At 45.9% G+C, this 15909-nt stretch overlaps 1 protein-coding gene across 1 annotated transcript in view; it reads right to left on the bottom strand.

Moving 5' to 3' along the window:
- Positions 1-15909, bottom strand: part of LOC121292488 (tau-tubulin kinase 2-like) — a 296782-nt gene that overhangs the window by 91879 nt on the left and 188994 nt on the right. The window lies entirely within an intron of this gene.

Below are 15909 nucleotides of genomic sequence, written 5' to 3'. Positions count from 1 at the left end.
TCTAATGTTTAATTTCATTTATTTACCTGACCAAAAGTTGCAGTGGTGATAATAGAGATAAAATTAGTTAGGGATAAAGGTCCTAGCATCAATAACCAGCAAGCACATGATAGTTTTTCCTTTGGTTACTTCACAATTTTAACCACTTCACCTGATTTGCAGTACAATATAGTCTTAATCTTGATGTATTTTCATTCAACACAATAGTGCGCTTAATGCAATAAAACATCCCAAGGCACTTCATGGGAGCATTATAAAACAAAAATGACACTGAGCCACATAAGGAAATATTAGATCAGATGACCTAAAGCTCAGCAAAACAGATAGGTTTTAAGGTGTGCCTAAAGAAGGAAAGCAAGGTAGAAAGTGAGAGAGGTGTAGGGGGGCTATTCCAGAGTTTACGGCTTTGGCAATTGAAGACACAACCACCATAGTGGAGCGGTTAAAATCAGGGATATTCAAAAGGTCAGAATTAGAGGAGCGTAATGGTTAAAATGCAAGTGTAACAGCAGTTGGAGGATAATAGGTTATCCATAAACATGTATGAATTTTCCCTCAGGTTTGATCGATAATATTAATGCCATTGAGGTTATAATCTGAAAGATTATTTAAAATGACATATATACTTGTGCCTTCACAAGTGAAACATGTCAACATTTTTAAAATCTAAATGTGTTACCTTAAAAAAAAAGGTAATGTTATGAGACACAATGATGCAAAGCTATTCATGCTCTAAAAAATTGGATCATTCAGCAAACTCAAAACTATATACAAGTAGGTTTAAGGGTTCATCAAAGGCTCACTCAATAAATGCATGAATATATGGTAGTGGTCTGTACCAATCTGGAAAGTCACATGTTTGATCCCTGGACTCAATCAGGGTGAGGGCACTACAATTGTCTGCAGGGAAAGAATCATCAGCCAAGAGTTTCACTCCTGATCTGATAAATCCTGCTGTTAGTACATCTGTAATAATTATTTGCTAAGAAAGCATCACAGCATCAAGTAACCGGTCATTAGTGGCTGCTTTGATTGACACATGATTGTATAGGTACTTTGGAATAGTTCCATGGGCGTGCAAGAACTTGTCTACTCCCTTTAGGAGAGCAAGCACAAGAACAGAAAAATCAGAAAACAGGTTTTGCATGTATGGGCATAAGGCAGTGCTCCTCTTGTTCACATCTAAGGACAGTTGCTTTAATGATGGATATATGTTTATTTTTAAAAGTCTAATCCTAGCCAGACTATAGACTGCAAAAGAAATGTGTCAATATATTTCAAGCAAAAAAACCACTACAGCTAACAAATATTTTGTTTATATATACATACATAAGATAAATTGTATCATTTTAAAAGGAGTATAAGAGAGCTACCTGGGGTGGTTTGTGCACAAATCTTTGAAGGTGGCAGGACAGGTTAGCAAAGCAGCTAATAAAACTTATGGGATCCAGAGTTTCATAAATAGAGGCAGACAGTACAAAAGTAAAGAAGGAAGTAATGCTAAACCTACATAAAACGAGTTTGTCCCCAGCTAGAGTATTGGGCACCATATTTTAAGGAAGGCCATGTAGGCTTTGAAGAAAGTACAGAAGAGACAAACCAGATTAGTTCCAGGGATAAGGGATTATAGTTATCTAAATTGACTGGAGAAGCAGAGGTTGTTCTTTGTCGAGCAGAGAAGACAGAGAGAAGGTTTGATAGAAGTGTTTAAAAACATGAACAATTTAGATAGATTAAATAAAATGAGAAGCTGTTTCTAATGGCTGATGGGTCAGTAACGAGGGGGCATAAATTTAAAGTGATTGGAAAAGGAGCCAGAAGCAACATGATGAAAAGCCTTTTTTAAAGAAAATGTGACAAGTGATTTGGGCTTGGAATGCGCTGCCTGTTGGGTTGGCGGATACAGATTTAATAGTACCATTTGATAGTTAATTGGATTAATACTTGAAAGAGAAAAAAAAATTACAGAGATAGGAGTGAGAAATCAAAACACAATCAATCTATGATTTGGTAAGAAAAGTCCATGAAGGTACATTTGGAAGTTTGTGACATACAAACAAAATATTATGAATGGTACTACACTGCTCTTCTTCTCCCTGGGTGTTAATAGATTATGAAGCACATGAATCACAGAATCTCACAGCGCAGAAGAGGGCCTTCGGCCCATCGAGTCTGCACCGACACGTGAGAAACACCTGACCTACCTACCTAAACCCATTTACCAGCACTTGGCCCATAACCTTGAATGTTATAACGTGCCAAGTACTCATCCAGGTACTTTTTAAAGGATGTGAGGCAACCTGCCTCCACCATCCTCCCAGGCAGAGCATTCCAGACCATCACCACTCTCTGGGTAAAAAAGTTTTTTCCTCACATCCCCCTAAACAGCTGCTCCCTATCCACCCTATCCATGCCCCTCATAATCTTGTCCACCTCGATCAGGTCGCCCCTCAGTCTTCTCTGCTCCAACAAAAACAACCCAAGTCTATCCAACCTTTCTTCATAACTTAAATATTTCATCCCAGGCATCATCCTGGTGAATCTCCTTTGCACTCTCTCCAGTGCAATTACATCCTTCCTATAATATGGCAACCAGAACTACACACAGTACTGCAGCTGCAGCCTCACCAAGGTTCTATACAACTCCAACATGACATCCCTACTTTTGTAATCTATGCCTTGATTGATAAAGGTAAGTGTCCCATATGCCTTTTTCACCACCCCACTAACATGCCCCTCCGACTTCAGAGATCTATGGACAAACACCCAAGGTCCCTTTGTTCCTCAGTTCCTAGTGTCATGCCGTTCATTGAATACACTTTGGAAGGAGTAATTTGACAAGGTAGTATCACCTCACACTTTTCAGGGTTAAATTCCATCTGCCACTTTCCTGCCCATTTGACCATTCTGTCTATATCTTCCCGTAGCCCAAGACACTCAACCTCATTGTTAACCACCCGGCCAATCTTTGTGTCTTTCACAAACTTACTAATCCTACCCCCCAAATAGTTATCTATGTCGTTTATATAAATGACGAATAATCGGGGACCCAGCACAGATCCCTGTGGTGCGCCATTGGACACTGGCTTCCAGTCACTAAAGCATCCTTCTGTCATCACCCTTTGTCTCCTACAACTAAGCCAATTTTGAATCCAACTTATCAAATTAACCTGTATCCCATGTGCATGTGCCTTCTTTATAAGTCTCCCAAGCGGGACCTTGTCAAAGGCTTTGCTGAATTCCACATAAACTATATCAACTACACTACCCTCATCTACACACCTGGTCACCTCCTCAAAAAATTCAATCAAATTTGTTAAGCATGACCTCCCTCTGACAAAGCTATGCTGACTATCCCTGATCAAACCATGCCTCTCCAAGTGGAGATAGATTCTCTCTTTCAGGATTTTCTCCAATAGTTTCCCTACCACTGATGTGAGACTCACTGGTCTGTAGTTCCCTGGCTTAACTCTACAACCCTTCTTCAATAGGAGAACCACATTAGCTGTTCTCCAGACCTCTGGCACTTCCCCCATGGCCAGAGAGAAATTAAAAATTTGGGTCAGAGCACCTCCAATCTCCTCCCTTGCCTCCCTCAGCAGTCTGGGACACAAATCATCCAGACCTGGAGATTTGTCCACTTTTAAGCCTGCCAACACCTCCAATATATTGTCACTCACTAAATCAATTTGCTCAAGAACCTCGCAGACTCTCTCTCCGAGTTACGTACCTTCATCCTCATTCTCTTGGGTGAAGACGGATATGAAGTGTTCGTTCAACAATCTACCAATGTCCTCTGGCTCCACCCATAGACTGGCCCCTTATGGGCCCTACTCTTTCCCTGGTTATCCTCTTCCCATTGATATACTTACAGAATATCTCAGGACTTTCCTTACTTTTACCAGTCAGAGCTTTCTCATATCCCCTCTTTGCTCTCCTAATTGCTTTCTTAAGCTCCACCCTGCACTTTCTGTACTCCACTAATGCCTCCGCTGATTTGCTTCCCTTGTACCTGCTAAAAGCCTCTCTTTTCCTTCTCATTATATCCTGAATATTTCTTGTCATCCATGGTTCTCTGGGCTTGTTACTCCTTCCTATTACCCTAGAGGGAACATGTTGAGCCTGTACCCTCCCCATTTCCGTTTTGAACGCCCCCCACTGCTCTTCTGTAGATTTCCCCACAAGTAGCTGTTCCCAGTCAACCTTGGCCAGATCTTGCCTTATTTTACTAAAATCCACTCTCCCCCAATCCAAAACATTTTTTTGCAACTTCTCTATTTCTTTGTCATAACAAGCTTAAATTGTATCATGTTGTGGTCGCTATCACTAAAATGCTCCCCCACCACCACCTCAGCCACCTGTCTGGCTTCATTCCCCAGAATTAGGTCCAGCACTGCGCCATCCTTGTTGGACTCTCTACATATTTGACCTAAGAAGTTTTCCTGTACACATTTCAAGAAATCCACTCCATCCAAGCCCTTAGCACTATGTCTATCCCAATTAATGTTGGGAAAGTTGAAATCACCTAATATAATTACCCTATTGTTATTGTTTTTACACACCTCCATGAATTGTGCGCAGATTTGCTCCTCAATTTCCTGCTAACTATCTGGGGGTCTCTAATAAACAATTAACAATGTGGCTGCCCCTTTTTTATTCTGAAGCTTCATTCGATGCCCCCTCCAAGATATCATCTCTCCTTACTGCAGTGACTGACTCCTTAACTAATAATGCAAGGAATACCAGGAGCGTGTAATGGTGGATGGAAGCAGGGAGCAGAAAGTAAACAAAGGCTGGCTACAGAATTTATCCTTTAAATTAAGATAAACCTTGTATATGTTCCAGTCATGAATACAATAAGGCCTATACTTCAACAGCATAAAATTGAGTTATTCAAGTTATACCTTGTGAGGTACAAAATACAAGAAATTTAATTTTATTTTGGCATTAGCTGCATTTCAATCTACACCATAATAAACAAGACGCAGGTCTAATACATTCAAAATCCTCACAACCTGCATTCATCTCTCTCGAGATTTCACAAATCATTTTAAAAATCTCATTAGCAGAACTCAAGTTAAAAATTATGGACATATGTTGCTGTCAATCAATTGAGCTAATAACTTGTTAAGGAGTGCATTTAAATTCCTGGCTTCCAGACTCTTGGCAAATACATTTTATAAATGAATAAACAATTGTTGGAACCAGTCTCAACAGTTACTACCAGAAACAGGAAGAGCTTTCTATATCACACACTTGGATTTTAAAATATTAAATTATCTAACATGAACCAACAATATCGATAGAATTTTAGAGTAGAATGGAAATTAATTATTAAAACATCTCAGTTTTAGAGCATTAATGAAGATTTTTATATTGCAGGAGAGGCAAGGAGAATAGTGCGCATCCCTTGCTAGAATTCACTAAGCATATGAGGAACCTACGAAGTGTTAAAAAATGATTTTAATAGTCCACACACGAACATAGTGGTATGTTAAGCGTAATGCGATTTGATTTCCAAGTATCTTCTTTCCTTTGTCTAGTGTGATATCCAACATGATATTGAGTAAGCAATTTAGTGCAAGAATTTCCATCCACTGACAAACTGCTGTCCTGTTGCTTTTGTTAAAAGCATGCTTTATCTGCTCATCTGAAGCCAATGTTTGTTGAACACAACTACTCGCTGGATATAAGACCACAAAATGACATGGCACCATCTGAGAAAATCTGTGCGTGGGGTCTATGTATCTGTGCGTGAGGTGTGCGTGTCTCTGCGCGTGAGGTGTGCGTGTCTCTGCGCGTGAGGTGTGCGTGTCTCTGCGCGTGAGGTGTGCGTGTCTCTGCGCGTGAGGTGTGCGTGTCTCTGCGCGTGAGGTGTGCGTGTCTCTGCGCGTGAGGTGTGCGTGTCTCTGCGCGAGGTGTGCGTGTCTCTGCGCGTGAGGTGTGCGTGTCTCTGCGCGTGAGGTGTGCGTGTCTCTGCGCGTGAGGTGTGCGTGTCTCTGCGCGTGAGGTGTGCGTGTCTCTGCGCGTGAGGTGTGCGTGTCTCTGTGCGTGAGGTGTGCGTGTCTGTGCGTGAGGTGTGCGTGTCTCTGTGCGTGAGGTGTGCGTGTCTCTGTGCGTGAGGTGTGCGTGTATGTATCTGTGGGTGGTGTGTGTGTGTGCGCGTCTGTGTGTAAGTAACTGTGGGTGAGGTGTGCATGTGTGTGTAAGTAACTGTGGATGAGGTGTGTGTGTGTGTATAACTGTGGGTGAAGTGTGTGTGTGTGTGTGTATCTATGGGTGGTGTGTGTGTGCATTTATCTGTGGGTGAGGTGTGCGCACGTGTGTGTGTATCTGTGGGCGAGATGTGTGTCTGTGTGTGTATCTGTGGGTGAGGTGCATGTATCTGTGGGTGGTGTGTGTGTGTATGTATCTGTTGGAGGTGTGTGTATCTGTGTGTGAGATGTGTGTATGTATCTGTGGATTAGGTGGGTGTGTGTGTTTGTGTAGTGTAAGGTGTGTGTGTGTATCTGTGTATGTGTGTGTGTGTGCGTATATCTGTGGGCGAGGTGTGTGTGTGTGTAACTGTGGGTGAGGTGTGTGTGTGTGTAAGTAACTGTGGGTGAGGTGTGTGTGTATAACTGTGGGTGAGGTGTGTGTGTGTGTGTATGTATCTATGGGTGATGTGTGTGTGCATTTATCTGTGGGTGAGGTGTGCGCACATGTGTGTGTATCTGTGGGCGAGATGCATATCTGTGCGTGTATCTGTTGGTGGTGTGTGTATGTATCTGTGGGTGAGGTGTGTGTGTAAGTGAGGTGTGTGTGTGTGTGTCTGTGTGTGTATGTATCTGTGGGTGGTGTGTGTGTGCGTATAACTGTGGGTCAGGTGTGTGTGTGTGTATGCGTGTGTGTGTGTGTGTATAACGGTGGGTGAGGTGTGTGGATCTGTGTGTGTATGTATGTATCTGTGGGTTGTGTGTGTGTGATTGAGGTGTGTATGTGTGTATCTGTGTGTGAGGTGTGTGTGTGTAACTGTGGGTGAGGTGTGTGTGTGTGTGTAAGTAACTGTGGGTGAGGTGTGTGTGTGTGTGTGTAACTGTGGGTGAGGTGTGTGTGTGTATGTGTGTGTGTGTATATGTATCTGTTGGAGGTGTGTGTATCTGTGTGTGAGGTGTGTGTATGTATCTGTGGATTAGGTGGGTGTATGTGTTTGTGTAGTGTGAGGTGTGTGTGTAACTGTGGGAGAGGTGTGTGTTTGTGTGTGTGTGTATCTGTGGGTGAGATGTGTGTGTGTGCATGTATCTGTGGGCGAGGGGTGTGCGTGGGTGTGTATTTATGGGTGAGGTGTGTTTGTGTGTGCGTATCTGTGTGTGTGTCTGTGCGTATCTGTGGGTGAAGAGTGTGTGTGCTTGTATTTGTGGGTGAGGTGTGTGTGCGTGTGTGGTGTGTGTGTGGTGTGAGAGATTTGTGTGTGTGCGTGTATGTGTATGTATCTATGGATGGTGTGTGTGTGCGAGTATCTGTGGGTGAGGTGTGTACGCATGTGTGAGGGGTGTGTGTATGTATCTGTGGGTGGTGTGTGTGTGTGCGCATGTATATGTGGGTGAGGTGTGTGTGTGTAACTGTGGGAGAGGTGTGTGCGTGTGTGTGAAGTGTATGTGTGTATCTGTGTGTGTGTATATATCTGTGGGAGAGGTGTGTGTGTGTGTACCTGTGGGTGAGATGTGTGTGTTTGTGTGTGTATCTGTGGGTGAGATGTGTGTGTGTGTGTGTGTATCTGTGGGTGAGATGTGTGTGTGTGTGTGTGTGTGTGTGTGTGTGTGTATCTGTGGGTGAGGTGTGTGTGTGTGCGTGTATCTGTGGGTGAGGTGTGTGTGTGTGTGTCTGTGGGTGAGGTGTGTGTGTGTGTGTGTCTGTGGGTGAGGTATGTGTGTGTGTCTGTGGGTGAGGTGTGTGTGTGTCTGTGGGTGAGGTGTGTGTGTGTGTGTGTATCTGTGGGTGGTGTGTGTGCGCATGTATATGTGGGTGAGGTGTGTGTGTGTAACTGTGGGAGAGGTGTGTGCGTGTGTGTGAAGTGTATGTGTGTATCTGTGTGTGTGTATATATCTGTGGGTGAGGTGTGTGTGTGTATCTGTGGGTGAGGGGTGTGTGTGTGTGTATCTGTGGGTGAGATGTGTGTGTGTGTGTGTGTATCTGTGGGTGAGGGGTGTGTCTGTGCATAGATCTGTGGGTGAGGTGTGTGTGTGTGCGTGTATCTGTGGGTGAGGTGTGTGTGTGTGTGCGTGTATCTGTGGGTGAGGTGTGTGTATGTGTGTGTGTGTCTGTGGGTGAGGTGTGTGTGTATCTGTGGGTGAGGTGTGTGTGCGCATGTATATGTGGGTGAGGTGTGTGTGTGTAACTGTGGGAGAGGTGTGTGCGTGTGTGTGAAGTGTATGTGTGTATCTGTGTGTGTGTGTATCTGTGGGTGAGGGGTGTGTGTGTGTGTATCTGTGGGTGAGATGTGTGTGTGTGTGTGTGTATCTGTGGGTGAGGGGTGTGTGTGTGCATGGATCTGTGGGTGAGGTGTGTGTGTGTACGTGTATCTGTGGGTGAGGTGTGTGTGTGTGTGTGTATCTGTGGGTGAGGTGTGTGTATGTGTGTGTGTGTCTGTGGGTGAGGTGTGTGTGTCTGTGGGTGAGGTGTGTGTGTGTGTATCTGTGGGTGAGGTGTTTGTGTGTGTGTGTGTGTGTATCTGTGGGTGAGGTGTATGTGTATCTGTGGGTGAAGTGTGTGTGTGTATCTGTGGGTGAAGTGTGTGTGTGTATCTGTGGGTGAGGTGTGTGTGCGCATGTATATGTGGGTGAGGTGTGTGTGTGTAACTGTGGGAGGTGTGTGCGTGTGTGTGAAGTGTATGTGTGTATCTGTGTGTGTGTATATATCTGTGAATGAGGTGTGTGTGTGTGTATCTGTGGGTGAGGTGTGTGTGTATGTGTCTGTGGGTGAGGGATGTGTGTGTGTATCTGTGGGTGAGGTGTGTGTGTGTGTATCTGTGGGTGAGGTGTGTGTATGTGTGTGCGTGTATCTGTGGGTGAGGTGTGTGTGTGTGTGCGTGTATCTGTGGGTGAGGTGTGTGTGTGTCTGTGGGAGAGGTGTGTGCGTGTGTGTGAAGTGTATGTGTGTATCTGTGTGTGTGTATATATCTGTGGGTGAGGTGTGTGTGTGTGTATCTGTGGGTGAGGGGTGTGTGTGTGTGTATCTGTGGGTGAGGTGTGTGTGTGTGTGTGTGTATCTGTGGGTGAGGTGTGTGTGTGTGCGTGTATCTGTGGGTGAGGTGTGTGTGTGTGTGTCTGTGGGTGAGGTGTGTGTGTGTGTGTGTCTGTGGGTGAGGTATGTGTGTGTGCCTGTGGGTGAGGTGTGTGTGTGTCTGTGGGTGAGGTGTGTGTGTGTGTGTGTGTATCTGTGGGTGGTGTGTGTGCGCATGTATATGTGGGTGAGGTGTGTGTGTGTAACTGTGGGAGAGGTGTGTGCGTGTGTGTGAAGTGTATGTGTGTATCTGTGTGTGTGTATATATCTGTGGGTGAGGTGTGTGTGTGTATCTGTGGGTGAGGGGTGTGTGTGTGTGTATCTGTGGGTGAGATGTGTGTGTGTGTGTGTGTATCTGTGGGTGAGGGGTGTGTCTGTGCATAGATCTGTGGGTGAGGTGTGTGTGTGTGCGTGTATCTGTGGGTGAGGTGTGTGTGTGTGTGCGTGTATCTGTGGGTGAGGTGTGTGTATGTGTGTGTGTGTCTGTGGGTGAGGTGTGTGTGTATCTGTGGGTGAGGTGTGTGTGCGCATGTATATGTGGGTGAGGTGTGTGTGTGTAACTGTGGGAGAGGTGTGTGCGTGTGTGTGAAGTGTATGTGTGTATCTGTGTGTGTGTGTATCTGTGGGTGAGGGGTGTGTGTGTGTGTATCTGTGGGTGAGATGTGTGTGTGTGTGTGTGTATCTGTGGGTGAGGGGTGTGTGTGTGCATGGATCTGTGGGTGAGGTGTGTGTGTGTACGTGTATCTGTGGGTGAGGTGTGTGTGTGTGTGTGTATCTGTGGGTGAGGTGTGTGTATGTGTGTGTGTGTCTGTGGGTGAGGTGTGTGTGTCTGTGGGTGAGGTGTGTGTGTGTGTATCTGTGGGTGAGGTGTTTGTGTGTGTGTGTGTGTGTGTGTATCTGTGGGTGAGGTGTATGTGTATCTGTGGGTGAAGTGTGTGTGTGTATCTGTGGGTGAAGTGTGTGTGTGTATCTGTGGGTGAGGTGTGTGTGCGCATGTATATGTGGGTGAGGTGTGTGTGTGTAACTGTGGGAGGTGTGTGCGTGTGTGTGAAGTGTATGTGTGTATCTGTGTGTGTGTATATATCTGTGAGTGAGGTGTGTGTGTGTGTATCTGTGGGTGAGGTGTGTGTGTATGTGTCTGTGGGTGAGGGATGTGTGTGTGTATCTGTGGGTGAGGTGTGTGTGTGTGTATCTGTGGGTGAGGTGTGTGTATGTGTGTGCGTGTATCTGTGGGTGAGGTGTGTGTGTGTGTGCGTGTATCTGTGGGTGAGGTGTGTGTGTGTCTGTGGGAGAGGTGTGTGCGTGTGTGTGAAGTGTATGTGTGTATCTGTGTGTGTGTATATATCTGTGGGTGAGGTGTGTGTGTGTGTATCTGTGGGTGAGGGGTGTGTGTGTGTGTATCTGTGGGTGAGGTGTGTGTGTGTGTGTGTGTATCTGTGGGTGAGATGTGTGTGTGTGTGTGTATCTGTGGGTGAGGTGTGTGTGTGTATCTGTGGGTGAGGTGTGTGTGTGTGTGTGTATCTGTGGGTGAGGTGTGTGTGTGTATCTGTGGGTGAGGTGTGTGTGTATCTGTGCGTGAGGTGTGTGTGTGTGTGTGCGTGTATCTGTGGGTGAGGTGTGTGTGTGTCTGTGGGTGAGGTGTGTGTGTGTGTGTGTGTGTGTGTGTATCTGTGGGTGAGATGTGTGTGTGTGTGTGTGTGTGTGTGTATCTGTGGGTGAGGTGTGTCTGTGTGTGTGTATCTGTGGGTGAGGGGTGTGTGTGTGTGTGTGTATATCTGTGGGTGAGGTGTGTGTGTGTGTGTGTCTGTGGGTGAGGTGTGCGTGTGTGTGTGTGTGTATCTGTGGGTGAGGTGTGTGTGGGTGAGGGGTGTGTGTGTGTGTGTGTATCTGTGGGTGAGGTGTGTGTGTGTATCTGTGGATGAGGGGTGTGTGTGTATCTGTGGGTGAGGGGTGTGTGTGTGTTTATCTGTGGATGAGGTGTGTGTGTGTGTGTGTGTATCTGTGGGTGTGGTATGTGTGTGTGTGTGTGTATCTGTGGGTGAAGTGTATGTGTGTGTGTGTGTATCTGTGGGTGAGATGTGTGTCCGTGTAGCTGTGGGTGCGTGTATCTGTGGGCGAGGTGTGTGCGTGTACCTGTGGATGAGGTGTGCGCGGGTATCTGTGGGTGAGGTCTGTATGTGGTGTATATGTGCGCATGTATCTGTGGGTGAGGTGTGCACATGTATCTTTGGGTGAGATGTGCGCGTGTATCTGTGGGTGAGGTGTGCGCGTGTATCTGTGGGTGAGGTGTGCGCATGTATCTGTGGGTGAGATGTGTGTGTGTGTGTGAGAAAGAGTGGTCTGTGTGTGAGGGAGAGGGTTATGTGTGTGAGTGGAAGATGTGTGTGTACGAGAGAGGTGTGTGTGTGTGAGAGATGTGTGTGTGTGAGAGAGAGAGGGGTGAGTGTGTGTGTGTCAGAGAGTGGTGAGCATGTGTGAGAGAAGGGTGAGCATGTGTGTGTGTGTGTGTGTGTGTGCGCGCGCGCGCACGCACACCTGTTTGTGAAAGGAAGGGATGAGCATGTGTGTGTGTGTGAGAGAGAGAGGGGTGAATGTGTGAGAGATAGGGGTTGAAGTTGGAGGTGATGTGTGTGTCTGGCTCACTGCCAGGATCAGGGTTCCCATTCACCCTCACCCCCACACACCAACAGGCACTCTCATAGAGAGAGAGGATGTGTAAATGAGCACTCAGACTGCGAGTGAGCTGGATACACACACTTTCACCCTTTCACAAGCTAGTGGTTGTCTTTATTTATTGCTTTTTTTAAATGATCAATTTGTCGTGTTTTTTTTGCTCAGCACGTTGTTTCTTTTCATACTTTGCTTTGTTTTTGAAATTCTTTCTGAAATTTGCTCATCAGGTGCCCGAGTGAGAAAATTGAAATGTGGCCCCCACACAAAAAGGTTAGACAAGCTTATAAGTGGTAGCTGTCACTGGTTTGGAAGGTGTTGTCTGCCAAGTCAGTGTGTTCCTGCTGTGCATCTCGTGGATGGTACAAACTGCTGCCACTGTGCACTAGTGGCGGAGGGAGTGAATGTTTGTGGGTAGGGTGCCAATCAAGCAGGCTACTTTGTCCTGGACAGTGTCCAGTTTCTTGAGTGTTGTAGGAGCTACACTCACCCAGGCAAGTGGACAACGTTCGGTCACACTCCTGACTGATGCCTACTGACCGTGGGGACAAAGTTACTTGGGAGCACCACCATCTGGAGATTGTAACTAAATGGTACCAGTCAGGTTGCCAGAGGTCTGTGTCTGTGGCACAAGTGCCTGCATTAAACATTAGATACTTCTGAAAGAATCCAATTGAGCTCTTAATGTTCCAAAAAGGGTGATTTTATGAACATTAAAAGCCACCATGAGAATTGTATAGAAACTTGTGTACAGGAACTTGTGTAAAATAACACTGCTTACATCTATACATAAGCATCTGCAGTGGCTGACTATGACTGTGTATATAAAATGCTGCTGGATGGATGAATCTCTGACGTGCTGTTGTAGCCACAGTATTTATATATTTATATGGCCAATCCAGTTCAGTTTCTTGTCAATGGTCACCCCCAGGATGTTGATTGTGGGTGATTCAGCGATAGTAATGCCATTGAACGTCAAGGGGCAATGGTGAGATTCTCTCTTCTTGGAGATGACAATTGCTTGGCAATTGGTGTGGCACAAATGTCACTTGCCACTTGTCAGCCCAAGCCTGGACATTGTCCAGATCTTGCTGCATTTGGACATGGACTGCTTCAGCATCTGAGGAGTCACAAATGGTGCTGAACATTGTGCAATCATCAGCGAACATCCCCTTTTCTGACCTTATGGTGGAAGGAAGGTTATTGATGAAGCAGCTGAAGATGATTGGGCTGATGACACTCCTGCAATGATGTCCTGGAGCTGAGATCACTGACCTCCAATCGCATGCTGCTTACACTATCCCATTTAGACAGGACTTTACCTCTGCATGTCCAGGTTGGTGAGGATGAAGTCAAGTATGTTTTTCCCTCTCAAAAACAGAAATACCTGGAAAAGCTCAGCAGGTCTGGCAGCATTGGCGGAAAAGAACAAAGTTGACGTTTCGAATCCTTATGACCCTTCAACAGAACTAAGTAAAAATAGGAGAGGGGTGAAATATAAGCTGGTTTAAGGTGGGAGGTGGGGGGGGGGGTGTTTCCCTCTTGTTGGCTCCCTCATCAGCTGTTGAAGTCCCCCTACCCAGAGGACATTCTGTGCCCTTGCCACCTTCGGTACTTCCTCCAAGTGGTATTCAACATGGAGGAGCACTGATTCATCTTCTGAGGGTTGGTTTGGCGGGGGGGGGGGGGTGGGTATGGTATGGGCAGTTGCAGTATGTTGTAATCAGTAGGAAGTTTCTTTGCTGTTTGACCTGATGCCATGAGACTTCATGGGGTCCAGAGTCGATGTTGAGGACTCCCAGGCAACTCCCTCCTGACTATATACCACTGTGCCACCACCTCTGCTGGGACTGTCCTGCTGATGGGATTCGAACCCGGGTTCCCAGAGCAATTCCCTGGGTCTCTGGATTACTAGTCCAGTGACATTACCACTATGCCACCGCCTCCCCTTACAATTCCAACAACATTCAATCTCCACACCATCCAGAGCAGGATAGTTGTGTGATCAGCAATAATGATTTGCATTTATTTGCTCCTGTCATGTAGAAATTTTTTTAACGTAGCACTCTGAAACTGAACTCAATATGCACAGCAATGTGGCTGACTCCAATTGCCTGCTGAAATGGCCTGATAAAGCACACAGTCTTATCAAACCACTACAGAAAAGTCAAAAGCAGAATAAAACTTGACAGGCCACCTGGCATTGACCTAGGCACCGGAAATAACAAAGGCATACCCTGTTCTGTCAACCCTGCGGAGTCCTCCTGCAGACTTGTGCCAAAATTGGGAGAGCTGTCCCACAGACTAATCAAGCAACAGCCTGATTTAGTCATACTCAACTAATCATACCTTACAGCCAATGTGCCCTCTATCAGTATTTCTGGGTATGCTGTGTCCCACCGTTAAGACAGACCCGCCAAAGGTGCACAGTGGTATACAGTCAGGAGGGAGTTATCGTGGGAATCCTCAACAATGAATCCATGAAATCTCATGGCATCAAGTCAAACACGGCCAAGGAAGTCTCCTAATTACTGATTGTCCTCCCTCAAAATCAGTGCTCCTCCATGTTGAACAAAACTTGGAAGAAACACTGAGTGGAGCCACCAAGAGTGGCTCTGCAGCACTGCTGACCTAGCTGACCGAGGCCTGCAAGACATATCTGTTTGACTGGACCAGTGATATTTGGTGAAAGAAAGAAAACCTATTTGACCTCACCTTCATTAATCTACCAATTGCAGATGCATCTGTCCATGACAAAATTGGTAAGTATGACCACCATATAATCCTTGTGAGGACAAATTGCCATCTTCATACTGACATCTCCATCATGTTGTGAGGCACTACCACTGTGCCAAATGGGATAGATTCAGAACAGATCTAGCAGCTCAAAGCTGGACACCCATGAGGCACTGTGGGTCATCAGCAGCAGCAGAATTGTATTCCACTTCAATCTGTAACCTCATGGCCTGGTATACCTCTCACTCTACAATTACCATCAAGCCACAGGATCAACTCTGGTTCAAAAAGGAGTGTAGGAGAGCTTACCAGGTGCAGCACAAGTTGTACCTCCAACACATGCATGCTAAACAGCAGAAGCAACATGCAAAGGACACACAACCAACAAAACAAATTAAAAGATCTGCAGTCCTGCCACTTCAGTCATGAACGGTGGTGGACAATTAAGCAGCCAACAGGAGGCCAGCAATGGCTCTCTGAACATCTTCATCCTCAATGACGGTGGAACCCTGCACAACCCTGCTGAAGGATTTGCACCTATCTTCAGTCAGAAGTGCTAAGATGATAATCCATCTTAGCCTCTTCCTGTGGTCCCAAGCATCACAGATGCCAGTCTTGCCAATTTGATTCACTCTGCCTAATATCAGAAAACAGCAAAATCCAGAAACATCTTGAATGCTTGTGCACTCAAAGTAGCTGTGTACCCATAGCCTGCTCCAGTACAGCTACAAAACTAGCAATTATCCAATGATGTGGAAAATTACTCAGTTCATCCTGTCCTTAAAAAGCAAGACAAATCCAGTTCAGCCAATTACTGCTTCATCAATATCCTCTCATACATTAGCAAAGTGACGGAAAGTGTCATCAACAGTAAAGTGGCAGTTATTTAGCCACAACCCGCTCATCAATGCTCAGTTTGCATTCTGCCAGGGTTATGGCTCCAGAACATATTACAGCCATGGTCCAAACATGGATAAAAGAATTGCATTTCATAGGTGAGGTGAGACTGCCATGAGGAGGGTTCCAGGCATGCTGCTCACGTCTCGTCATCCCCACCCCATCACCCACAAAGCCGTCAGCACCAAACCCCCCTCCTTCCCCACAGAAAGGTGTTCCTTATTTATTTCCCTCAGAGTTGGGCACCCCAATTAGGATAGATGGTATTGAACAGGGAAAGCTGCCATTAGCTGCAGTCTTACCACAGAGGGAGAGGGAGTTAAAAGGTAAAAAATATCTGTACTT

Source organism: Carcharodon carcharias, chromosome 20 (genome assembly GCF_017639515.1).
Source record: "Carcharodon carcharias isolate sCarCar2 chromosome 20, sCarCar2.pri, whole genome shotgun sequence".
Classification (NCBI taxonomy): Eukaryota; Metazoa; Chordata; class Chondrichthyes; order Lamniformes; family Lamnidae; genus Carcharodon; species Carcharodon carcharias.
Note: the sequence above shows the minus strand (reverse complement) of the source record. Positions and strands in the feature narration are given on the sequence as shown.